Genomic DNA, 11,705 nt, shown 5'->3' with positions numbered 1-11,705 from the left:
ATGGCTGCATAATGACTCATACTATGATATCTAAATTTCTTACAAAACTATTTTTAAAACACTTCCTTTTAGAAATGGACAGTGGTACATGACCTCCCACCCACCAGACAAATATCCATGACCATCGTAGGACCACACTGTGATACGTAAACACTCTTCTGTAACGATAGTTTAACTTGTTTAAATTATCGTTTTATTTTATTTGTTAGTTTTTATATATAAATACAGCTTTTTATATAATAGACTATCCCTTTTCGATTTTTCTTAGTTGCTTTACTTACGATTCACATCGTTTTTCTTTTTTCTTTTTCTTTTTTGGTTTTACTGTCTCCTCTCCTGTTTAGTTTCCATTCCATTCTAAACAATTTTTGACTTGATTTTGATTACAATTTAAATAATAAAAGTGAATGACTTAAGTCAATATTAAGGTAAATTTCCTCTTATTCAAAACCGTTCACCTGCTTACATTTCTAGTCCAATATTTACAACTTCCGTACAAAACATATTTATTACTATATAAAACAAAATCACGGCCCATTCGTTTCACTTGACTCATTGTTCTTACTAGTAGCTTTTTTTCCTTATTCCCTCTATTAACATAGATCTACGAAAAACAGATTTTTTTTTTTTCCATTTATACAGGTTTTCTCTACAGACCAACGATCATCGTTAGTGAAAATTAAAAAGAACAAGATATCTATTTTTTCAAATGATCCTTCTTAATGTTCTGCGCGAGACGATGTCAAGTTAACGGAGAATAAGTTCCTTTTTTTCTACTGGAAACGTTTCATGTTAACGACATTCTTGACTTTTCTTACGTATCCTTCCAAGCTTGAAAGACATTTCACTCGGCATTAAAACAAATTCCACGGTTCATCGTATCCTGCTGGCCTCCACATCACTCTTCACATTTTAAAAATGTACAATTAACGTTTGTGCGAATGCTTCTTGCTTCACCTGCATGTTATACTTGCATTCCCATATTTTCATCACAATTTAGATATTAAGGATGACTAGCCTTACTGATTGGTGAAGTTGGCTTATACCACTGAACGTATATTTCGCTTAAAAGTCTTAGTCCATAAACTATCTAGGATATCTAGTTTTGTTTTTATGTACGCCAAAATGCTGTCACAATGCACACATAACAATTTACCTTGCAGTTGGGGTGGCTTCTCTCCTCGCCCCTTTCTTTTCGTATTCACACGATCCTCCTACAACAAATATCTGCAATAGCCGGCTAGATCACCTTTGGCTAGATTCAGAATGCCATGCCCCGACGCCAAACTGGATAGATACAGCATTTGGTGCTGTAATGAAACATAAAACCCGGATGATTGGAAACCCAAAACCCTAGAATAGCGCAAATGATTTTCCTTGTAAGAACTTTGATTCAAAAGCACTGCTCTCTCGTCTTACCAACGTTATACTCTACAAAAACCTAAACTCTGTTCGAGCTTTTGAAGCTCAGTCTTCTTTTACAACATAAAACTCTCCGTTTGACTTGAATTGGCTTTCAGTGAATTATTTCCTGGGGACTTTATAATTAAATGCTTCTTCAAATCTTTTATTAATATGTGTTACAATCGTTGACCTTATCAGCAACAACCAACTACACTCAAGAATAAATGTAGCTTTGCTGGTTATACTGTAGGTAGTTTTGTATCGGCTGTGTGTTAGTTTACAGTTTTGAAAATTCGACTATTATGGTTATTGGGCAAAAGTTATGAAAGTAAGATAATTTTATCCAAACAGACGAATAAACGACGCTGTGTGTGTTGAACTGTGGTGACAATCGCCTGTGATTATACATTTTGCATGACACCATTTTGTTACGATTAACCGTGACATGCACTGAAATAAAATCATGACAATACAAATAGACAGTGCACTGTGGTTCGAAACGATAATTATTGAGCAGGGAAAAATATTGTAGTGCCAGCATTTCAAAAGGGCTAAATTGGTGTTGTAAACAATGGCCATCGATTTCTCGCGAATAAATGCTCACACATGCCAATTAACGACACCACCAGGCAGGGGGAATGTTTCCTCTACCAGCTGGCATTGTTAATTTGCAGGAGTGAGCTGTTATTTGCGAGAAATCTGTGGTTGAAGTTATTGTTTACAAAGGGAGTTTCGCCTTAATGAAATCTTGGCACTGGTGTACCCCATTTCTATTCGGTTTTGACTGGGGAGGGATGTGCTGTCAAATCGGCCTACCGATCATTCATATACGATTTTGGTTGAGATTTGGTCCCAAACGACAATAACCAAGCAGGTTGTTTATGGTTTATTGTCGTTTGGAATCATTTTAATGCTAGGTAGGCGAAGATTGTTCCTATTTGGCAGCCACATACCTCCCTGTTTTTGGTAGTTGGTGTCTTTCTAGAAGTTGCTTGAAATTAAATGATTCATCTTTTTATCAAAAAGCTGATTAAGGTGACCCCATTTAATTTAAAATTCAGAATCCTGTTTAAATAGAGGTTATTACAGACAGGGTTCCTTCCATTCATTTCGGCAAAAAAAATGTTTTATTAAATTATGGAGTAATAAAATATTATGATAATATTTTGTTTGCGTAAGTAACAAGAAAATATTGTAAAGTTTGTGTTTAACACATAATACCTGCCAATTTTGCTACATGAGAGTCGCAATAAGCGATTTTGTCCTTTATGGTTAACTACCCCATTTCCGGCCTATTAAGCACAACCCGCACTTAGTCTTTCTTAATCTAGAGCAGTTTAGCACCAAACGGAATGTCATTATTACTGATGGCTTCCAAATTTATTTACCTTTCCGTACGTACCGTAAGATTTGATAAAGAGAAACCAACCGTTGAGATATTGTCAAAAGTCTAACACTGCTTCTTGACGCCAAACTCGGCCTACGGATTTTAAACTCGGCCTACGGATTCTAAACTCGGCCTAACGCATTGAAACGCAATTGAAACGCTAATGAATTCACTTCGGCCTATCGGATGAAGATAAAAATTGATTCGGTCGGAGCGCTTGTTTTGTTTTTGGGAAAAATGGGTGCAATTCATATCACGCGTTCTCATTGACTTCGTTCGGTAGCTTTTTAACTAAAGTATCGTACCAAATGCAATAGACTTGTTAACACTGAAATCATGGATTTATTTGAAGTTTTCTGATCGATAGGCCCAAAATGGGCGATTAGGCCGAAGTAGTTCTCTACCCTATCTCACCCACTTTTCACTCTTCACTGTTCGCGAAAAGGCGATCAGAAAACCACTCATTGTGGCTCTGTCAAAGCTAAATTTGCAAGTATTATGTGTCAAACACAAACTTTACAATCTTGTCTTGTTGCTTACGCAAACCAATTATTATCATAATATCTTATTATTCCATTTAACATTTTTAGTCGAAATGAATGGAAGGAACCCTGATTACAGGTAGTTACTTTCTTCAGCTAAGTTGTAGAAAATAATGTTCATGCAACTTTTATACAGACATCAATTATCTCTTTATTTGACTATTCTAGCAATTTTTCAGCTCGTAATTTAAAAAAAAAACAGTTTTTAATTCTAATTGTTTTTGTTTTTGTTTTGAATTGTTTTTTTTTTGCAACTGAAGAAGCTATATGATTTCAAGCTACTTTGCTGAAGACAAAATTAAACTAGCTCTTTGTTTGATCACGTTAGAGCAATTATTCTTCAGTTTTCAGTCTTTCCGTTCTATTTTATTCTTCTGTTTCAGTTTTAATGTTTTTCTTCTATCCTTTGTGTTTCACATTTTTTCAAAACATTACACTCTATTTTAATTCTACTCAGTGACTGAGTATTTATCTCCTTTTTCCCTTTTATGGAAATTTTACTTAGTTGCAGTTCAAAAGGAAGTTTACTCAGTCACTCGGGAAACTCCCTTTTAAACTGCAACTGAGTCAAATTTCCGTGAGGGTAAAATAGAGGACAATACACTTCTACTCAATCACTGACTAGAACTAGTACATTCAAGCTAAGGACGGGATGTCCTGTGCTTTACGAAGAAGTCTTCTCCATTCCCCTCGATCTATAGCTGCAGGTCGCCTTTCACCATTTTCGATCACCTTGCCCGCTGCGCGCCTCTTCTTGTTCCAGTCGGGTCGCTATCATGAACCATTTCAATCGCTGATTGTGACTCTTAGAAATCATTATTCATTATTCCGAAAAAAAATATTTTATGAGAAATGAAGATTCATAACGGCCAAACTGCAATGGACCCTCTTGTTAGTAACTCGGTTGTTTTATTGCTATATTAAACTATTGCTATATATTACTAAGTTCAGACTGCAAATTTATAAGACGATATAATAATTGCTAAAGAAACACATCAAGATAGCCTTATAACATGTTATACACACAGACAAACAGACCTAATTCTTTCTCTTGAATCGTCGTACACGTATTTAACGATCAATTTAAATATTATTAGTTGCGCGAATCCCTATATATTCTATCGAACTTGTACGCAACATTGTTTGAGATTTAGCAAGCAAGCTTTGTTTCCGTGAACCGCTCGCGAGATGTCGCTAGTGAGTTCCGTGACGATATATTGAAGTAAAATTTACTTAAAGAGTTACGTCTGTTTGCCTGTCTGTCTGTCTGTCTCTCGAGTCTGCACATAGCATAACATTTCTCGAATCGTTTGTTGTTACTTTTGCTAGTTATTACAACCTTTTAGAGCACTTTACTGGAAAAAAAATCGGAAATGTTGATCACTTAATATTACCGTTGAATTGATTGTTATTGATGAAGAGATTCGATGATGAAGAGAATCGAGCATTGTAGTTATAGGCGAAGCCTTATGATTCTACACGGCAGTTGAATCTGCTCAAATGTGAGAGTTTTACCTTCTTTCAAAGATTAAGTAAAATGTTTCTCGAATGTGAGTAAATGGCACTCATCATCTTCTTCTTCTCTCTGGCTTTGACACTCTTATACGAGCTTGTGCTGGCTCTCAACTTATACTATGTTCACAATACACACACCACAGAGTTATAACATGTTGTAATAATTATTGTCATGAAAAAAGTCATCAAGATAGCCTTATAACATGTTATAACTCCCCAGTCTGAACCACTAGTGTGCACAGCAGGGGTAGCAAACAACTGTCATGCTGATCTCGTTAGTTATTTTGCTCATTTGATAGCTGTTTTTGGGCCTTTGAAGCACCATACATTGATATACATGGATTTTACAAGTCTAAGTGTAATCTGGAGCGAGTGCAGTCTGTTTTGCCCGGTTTTCCCCACATACTGAAATAATTAGATATATCATGCGGATTTCAAAATAAGTCAAATGCACTCTATTGTTGTAAACATGTCTGAGGCATCGAATGGAGGATATCATATAGACCACAGCACCTGAGCCAAGTGCCAAGCGCTAAACTAGACGCCTGAGCTCAAATGCACTGCCCTATTGTGGAAATGTCTGGGTTACCGAATGGTGAGGATACCATCGTATGTGCATATCTCAGTAACTGTCCATTTTACCCTATATTCCCCACATCCTGGATAAAACTATATCAAGCTATTTTCAAAGTAGCCGTCAATAAAAACGTAGGACGCAAATGCACTGAGCTATTGTAAAAACGTCTTAGGCATCGAAAACGACCCGGTCTGCCTGATTTTATCCACATACTGGAAAAAATGAGATACATATACAGCAGCCTTCCTCCTATCTTTTAAAGTAATACTAGTTCAGTGTGCCCGGCCTTGCTCGGGATTCAATATTATAGTACGTTCAGACTACAGAGTTATAACATGTTATAGCGCTATCTTGATGGTGGTTTCTGTGTTGGAATTAGTTGACAACCGTTATAACATGTTATAACTCTCCAGTCTGGACAGCGTTTTAGCTTGAGTTTATGCGCCGATTAAAAAAAGCATGCTATATTTTTCTGTTTCATTTGTATGGGAGCCCCCCTGACATAGGGGGAGGGGTCTCTAACCATCATAAGAACCTTTCCCGGCCCCAAAAACCCTTGCATACAAATTTTCACGCCGATCGGTTCAGTCTTCCGAGTTTCCAAGTCTATAAAGGTCAGACAGACAGACAGAAATTCATTTCATAGCTGAGTGTGCCCGGCCTTACTCGGGATTCAACATTAGCTTGAGATTAATCGCCAATTTAAAAAAAAGAGTGCTATATTGTACGTAGTACCCCCCTCCCTTCTAAGGGGCTACCTCCTATGACCTCAACATGCCAAATTTGATTCCATTTGCTTGATTAGTTCTCGAGTTCTGCAGAAATTTATGTTTCATTTGTATGGAAGCCCCCCCTTACAGAGGTGGGAGGGGTCTCAAACCACCGACAAACCGACATGAATGACCATAGCAAAAACAATAACATTTCTGTCCAAAGCACACTACTGACATCTGGCTCCGTGCTCGCGGGTTATATTTAGCTAAGCCTTGAACCCGCTTGCAAAAGTTATGAATTGGTTCGTGTCAGATCTATGATAGAGAAATTATTTTTATCTAGTTCAAAAAATCGTATGGTTTTGACAGTTCGGATCACTGCACATTTATATCGGCCGTTAACGATTTTCGGGCATAAGTCAGAATTAAGTGTCATGTCGGTTTGTCGGTGCTCAAACCATCATAAGAACCTTTCCCTGCCCCAAAAACTTCTGCATAAAATTTTTCACGCCGATCGGTTCAGTAGTTTCCGAGTCTATAAAGGTCAGACAGACAGACAGAAATTATTTTTTTTATATATATATATAGGGGAAATTGATTTAATGTCGGCCTAAATGCCCCTAATTTGGGCCCATACATAAATTCAGAAATCGACCAAATTTTCAATAGCGATCAAAAATATCCATTAGTACCGAACCAATGACGCGTTCATCTAGCTAAAATTGATAAATAGCAGATTTTTACCCATGGGCCCAATCTTAGATCCATAGGCCAACATTAGAACCATTTCCCCTGTAGATAGATAGATGGTAAGAAAATCGTTCAAAAGGGACAATTGGGTTCTTTATGAATATTGAGATCAATGCATCATCTGAAAGAGCTTCGTTTTCTGAGCGAAACGATATTTTATTTGATCCCATAGACCTTTATCTGGGGGCGACCCCGGCGTAGTGGTTACCATCCATACCTCTCACGCCAAAGTCACGAGTTCAAATCTCACCCCCGGACAAGTCACGAATAACCCAAGAGTGTTAAAATGACTATAATAAAAAAAAAAAAAAAAAAAAGACCTTTATCTCGATTTTTAAATCAAAATTTAATGCAAAATAATAACTTCGCTTTTTGACATTAAACTAACAAATTGACAGCTCGCTACCATACAAAGTCCCGCCGAGGGGCGCTATGATGATGATTGTTGCTAATTTAATCGCATTTATATATTTAAAATAGTTCCAGTTGGAGCGAGCTGTCAATTGGGTTCTTTAAGGGTATTGAGGTAAATGCATATTCGTAATTTGCATTTAAATGGAACCCAAACCCAAAATTTCATCAATTTTGGTACATGGTACATTGGTGTATGGGAGCGAGCTGTCTGTTTGTTAGTTTAGTGTCAAACGGTGAAGTTCTTATTTTGCTTTAAATCTTGATTTAAAAATCAAGATGAAAGTGTGTGGGTTCGAAAAAAATATCACTGTGCTCAGAAAACGAAGCTCTTACAGATGATGTATAAAAAACGATACATTTTTCACAAATTAAGATCCTAATAACTTGATTTGCACAAGATGTTATTTTCTCCACTCGATTTTTCAAACATGTTTACATATATCATGTGGTTTTCAAAATTGGCGCCAAATAATGAATAAAATTGCACTGCATTGTATCCAGTTTTTTTTCCAGTATGTGGGGCAAATCCGGCAAAATGAACAAATTTACTTAAATTTTCCGGACTTATGGACCTGCCGATTTATGCTCGATCCTCAAAATCTCGTAACTATGAAGTCAAATTCCAGATGTTTTGACAAATAAATTATATTGGATGATCATTTTCTTGAACATTTGACTTTGAGCACTTCCAGTTATTAATTGAGATGTTTAAGGTTTCGAAGTAAATGCATATTCATAATCTGCGGAACCAAAATTCCAAATTTTATCAATTTTGGCACACTGGAACTATTTTAAATAAATGTAATTACTTTGTATGGAAGCGAGCTGTCAGTTTATTAGTTTAGTGTCAAACAGTGAAGTTATGATTTTGCTTTAAATCTTGAATTAAAAATCGAGATGGAAGTTTATGGGTTTGAAAAAAATATCGTTGTGCTCAGCAAACGAAGCTTTTTCAGATGATGGGCCTTATTACGGGTGTCACTACACGGTGATAAGGAAGTGATACTCATAATAAAAGCCGTGATTGCCGTACAAATCAAATGGGAATCACTTCACCTTGACGACAAGTGACAAGTTTTCACCACAAGTGACATCCGTAATAAGCACCAATGTATGAAAACCAAATTGGATGCCAACCAGTGCCTACATTTATGTTTGTATATTGTGTGGCAAACATAACGATACTTTATGTCTTGGGAAGATGACCAAATTACCAACGCGAAAGATTGAACCGGGAATCGAACCCGCCCCGCCCCGCCACACAGTGGATTACTGGCGCTGAAACTTACTTTTTATTATTTACGAGAAAACGGATTATTTTAAACACACATTGTCTTTGGAGAAGTTTGTGTGCATGATCAGCTCGTTCTTTTGAACTTAACATTTTCATGATTAATCCACTCAGCAGGGAGATGTAAAAAAACTTTTTGTTTATGTAAGTCGTGAGAGCAAAATGGAGTCTAGAGCAAAGTTTTAGATATTATTAAAAATAGCATTTATGCAGAAGACATCAATTCTTACAGATTTTAGATATGTAAGAATTTTGGAAGAAGACTTCTAAAAATCAATGTTTTGTTAATAACTTTTCTTGTAGCAATTTCCCGTCTTCGAAATGTTCTACAACTTTTTTGTATTATAAAGATACGTTATTATGTCATAAGAAGTAAGTTTCCATCGTTTATATTTAATGAACTATTTATAATTTTGTCCCAAAAATAGCAAATTTTTCTGCGACCAACAACTCGAAGTCGGGTAAAACCGGTCAAACAAAACTAATGGTTTCCAATGCAATATTCTTTTAGTTTTACAATAAGCATATCGGTGGAGACAACTATTGAAAATTAATATTTTTTTGTGGATTGGCAGCACTTTAGTACTTCTTTAAAATGCAATAAGTTTGGTCTGCCCGATTTTGCCCGACTACGAGTTTTGGTATTAGAAAAAGTGCTATTTTCGGGTTAAACCCAATAATAGCTCATAAAATACAAAAGATAGAAACTTACTTCCAAAGAGATAATGACGAATCTTTAAAATTTAAGTTATTGAAAAGCATAGATTTTTAGAAGTCACCATACAAAAATCATATATATCTCAAAAACTGTAGGAGATAGAGAGTTTAACCAACAATAAATACAAAACTATCGATTTTAAATTTGCTCACTACTTGACCAGCCTATTGGTTCCAAGCAAATAGATTAACGTACCCCATTCTAGACGAAATTCTAGTACTACACTATGTTTGTTTTGATTCGCTATGAAAGTTTGACAGATAAAATGAGGGGTTCGTGAATTTTCCTATGTTTCGAGGGGTGAATCGATTAGCTTGGGACCGAAGATAGTACCAGAGCTGAGCCAAAAAGTTGAGCACGTTTCTTTGGGACGTTCTGGTCTTAAAGTTATATCTATGGTTTAACTATCTTGCAAAAATGATCAAACCACAGACAAACAGACGTAACACTTCGTTGTGTATCTTCGTTCACGCATTTAACGGTTGATTTAAATATTATCAGTTCCGCGAACTACTCGTCGCAGCGCTGGCATCGGATCACTTTGACGTTTCTATACATTCTATAGAACTTTTATGCAATATTGTTTGCGAGTTAGCGAGCAAGCTTGTTTTCCGCGATAAGCCAGAGAGATGTCGTTACTGAGGTCCTATGTTTTGAGATACTATGTTTTCAAGAAAAACGTTTTCAAAGAGTTACGTCTGTTTGTCTGTGATCAAACCAAACCTATCGACTAGATGCTTACGACATGGGACGATTTGAATGTGAAATAATCGATAGAACTGTTTCCGCACATCGAAGGTACGTGAGCAAATCGGCGATCATCCCTTTTGCCAGTGGTGGCGGGGGAGATACCCCTCACCATTCCTTCCCAACAGGGGAGTTTGATAAAGATGATCAACCCGACTCGTGCATTCCTCAAAATTGTCCTTTGCTCGCTTCCTACTATTCAGGGTTGCTTCCACTCACTTGCTATAAACATTGCTTTTCGGAATAATGAAATCATTAGCTAATATAATGGTATGTTCTACTTGTAAGTAACAAGAAGAGGGTGTAAAGTATGTGTTTGACTCATAAAACCTGTCAATTTTGGTTTCAGATCATCACAATCAGCGATCTTATGATTCTTGAGCATTCAATTATAGCGAATTCGTTTATTATTCAGTTCCAACCTGGATCGGGTATCAAGATTGGGCCGGCTTGTTTTCTGACAAACGTCAGTTCGATCGTTTGTTTCTAAAACCCAGCTCAGGTTGAGGTTCGCACTGACAAAAAGTTCGGTTTCGCACTGCGTTGGAACTGGTTCCAACCCCGATAATAAACGAATTCGCTATTAGAGTGAGCGCTCACGAATCGTAAAATCGCTGATTGTGACGCACTGAAAGCAATTTTGACAGATTTTATGTGTCAAACACATACTTCGCGACCAGTTATTGTAACTTACAAATAAGAATTATCATTATAACATCTAATGATTTCATAATTCTGAAAAACAATTTTTTATAGCAAGTGAGTGGAAGTAACGCTGCTTGTTAGATACAAGAAGAGGTTGTAAGGCAAGTGTTTGACTCATAAAACCTGTCAATTTCGCTATCAGAGTGTTACAATCAGCGATTTTATGATTCGTGAGCGTTCACTCAGTGATCGCTCGCGAGTCGTAAAATCGCTGATTGTGACTATATGAAAGCGAATTTGACAGGTTTCATGTGTCAAGCACTTGCCTTTCAACCTCTTCTTGTATCTAACAAGTACAAAATATGATAATAACATCTAATGATTTAAAAATTCAGAAAATCATGTTTTTATAGCAAGTGAGTGGAAGCAAGCCTGTCTCCAACTATGTATAATTATTGTTTTAATATTATCTAAAACTTTGCTCAAGACACCATTTTGCTATCTCGTGACTGTAATTTTTTTTAGCATAATCGTGAAAAAGATAAGTTCAAAAGAACGAGCTAAATCAAGTGCACTATGCCTAAAATAATCCGTTTTCGTGTAAATAACATGACAATGGTTTTTAATGATTAATTAAATATGAATTTTCAAGACATTAATTGTTAATCATAATTCTTTTTAATCAATCACCTCATTGTGATTAGTGATAAATGTCTTAAAATTCATGCTAAAAGCTTATGATTAACAGTTAATCATTAATCAATGATTAATTTTTAACGGCCTGCTAAATAATAAAACGGAACGGGTAATACCTACTGACAATGGGAGGAATGGGAATGGGACACTGATGGCCATGAGTTCAAATCTTATCCCAGTCAAGTAACGAATGACTCGCTAGATGCACATCTCCATAGAATAAATCTCGTGGACGGCAACATCTGTCGGTGTGGAAACGGTTACGATGACATCGATCACGCAGTTTGACAATGAACGGATAATGAC

This window comes from Ochlerotatus camptorhynchus, unplaced genomic scaffold, assembly GCF_037179485.1.
Source record: "Ochlerotatus camptorhynchus isolate MF236.1 unplaced genomic scaffold, CSIRO-AGI_Acam_v1.1 ptg000211l, whole genome shotgun sequence".
In the NCBI taxonomy this organism is placed as follows: Eukaryota; Metazoa; Arthropoda; class Insecta; order Diptera; family Culicidae; genus Ochlerotatus; species Ochlerotatus camptorhynchus.
This window is presented reverse-complemented; position numbering follows the sequence as displayed.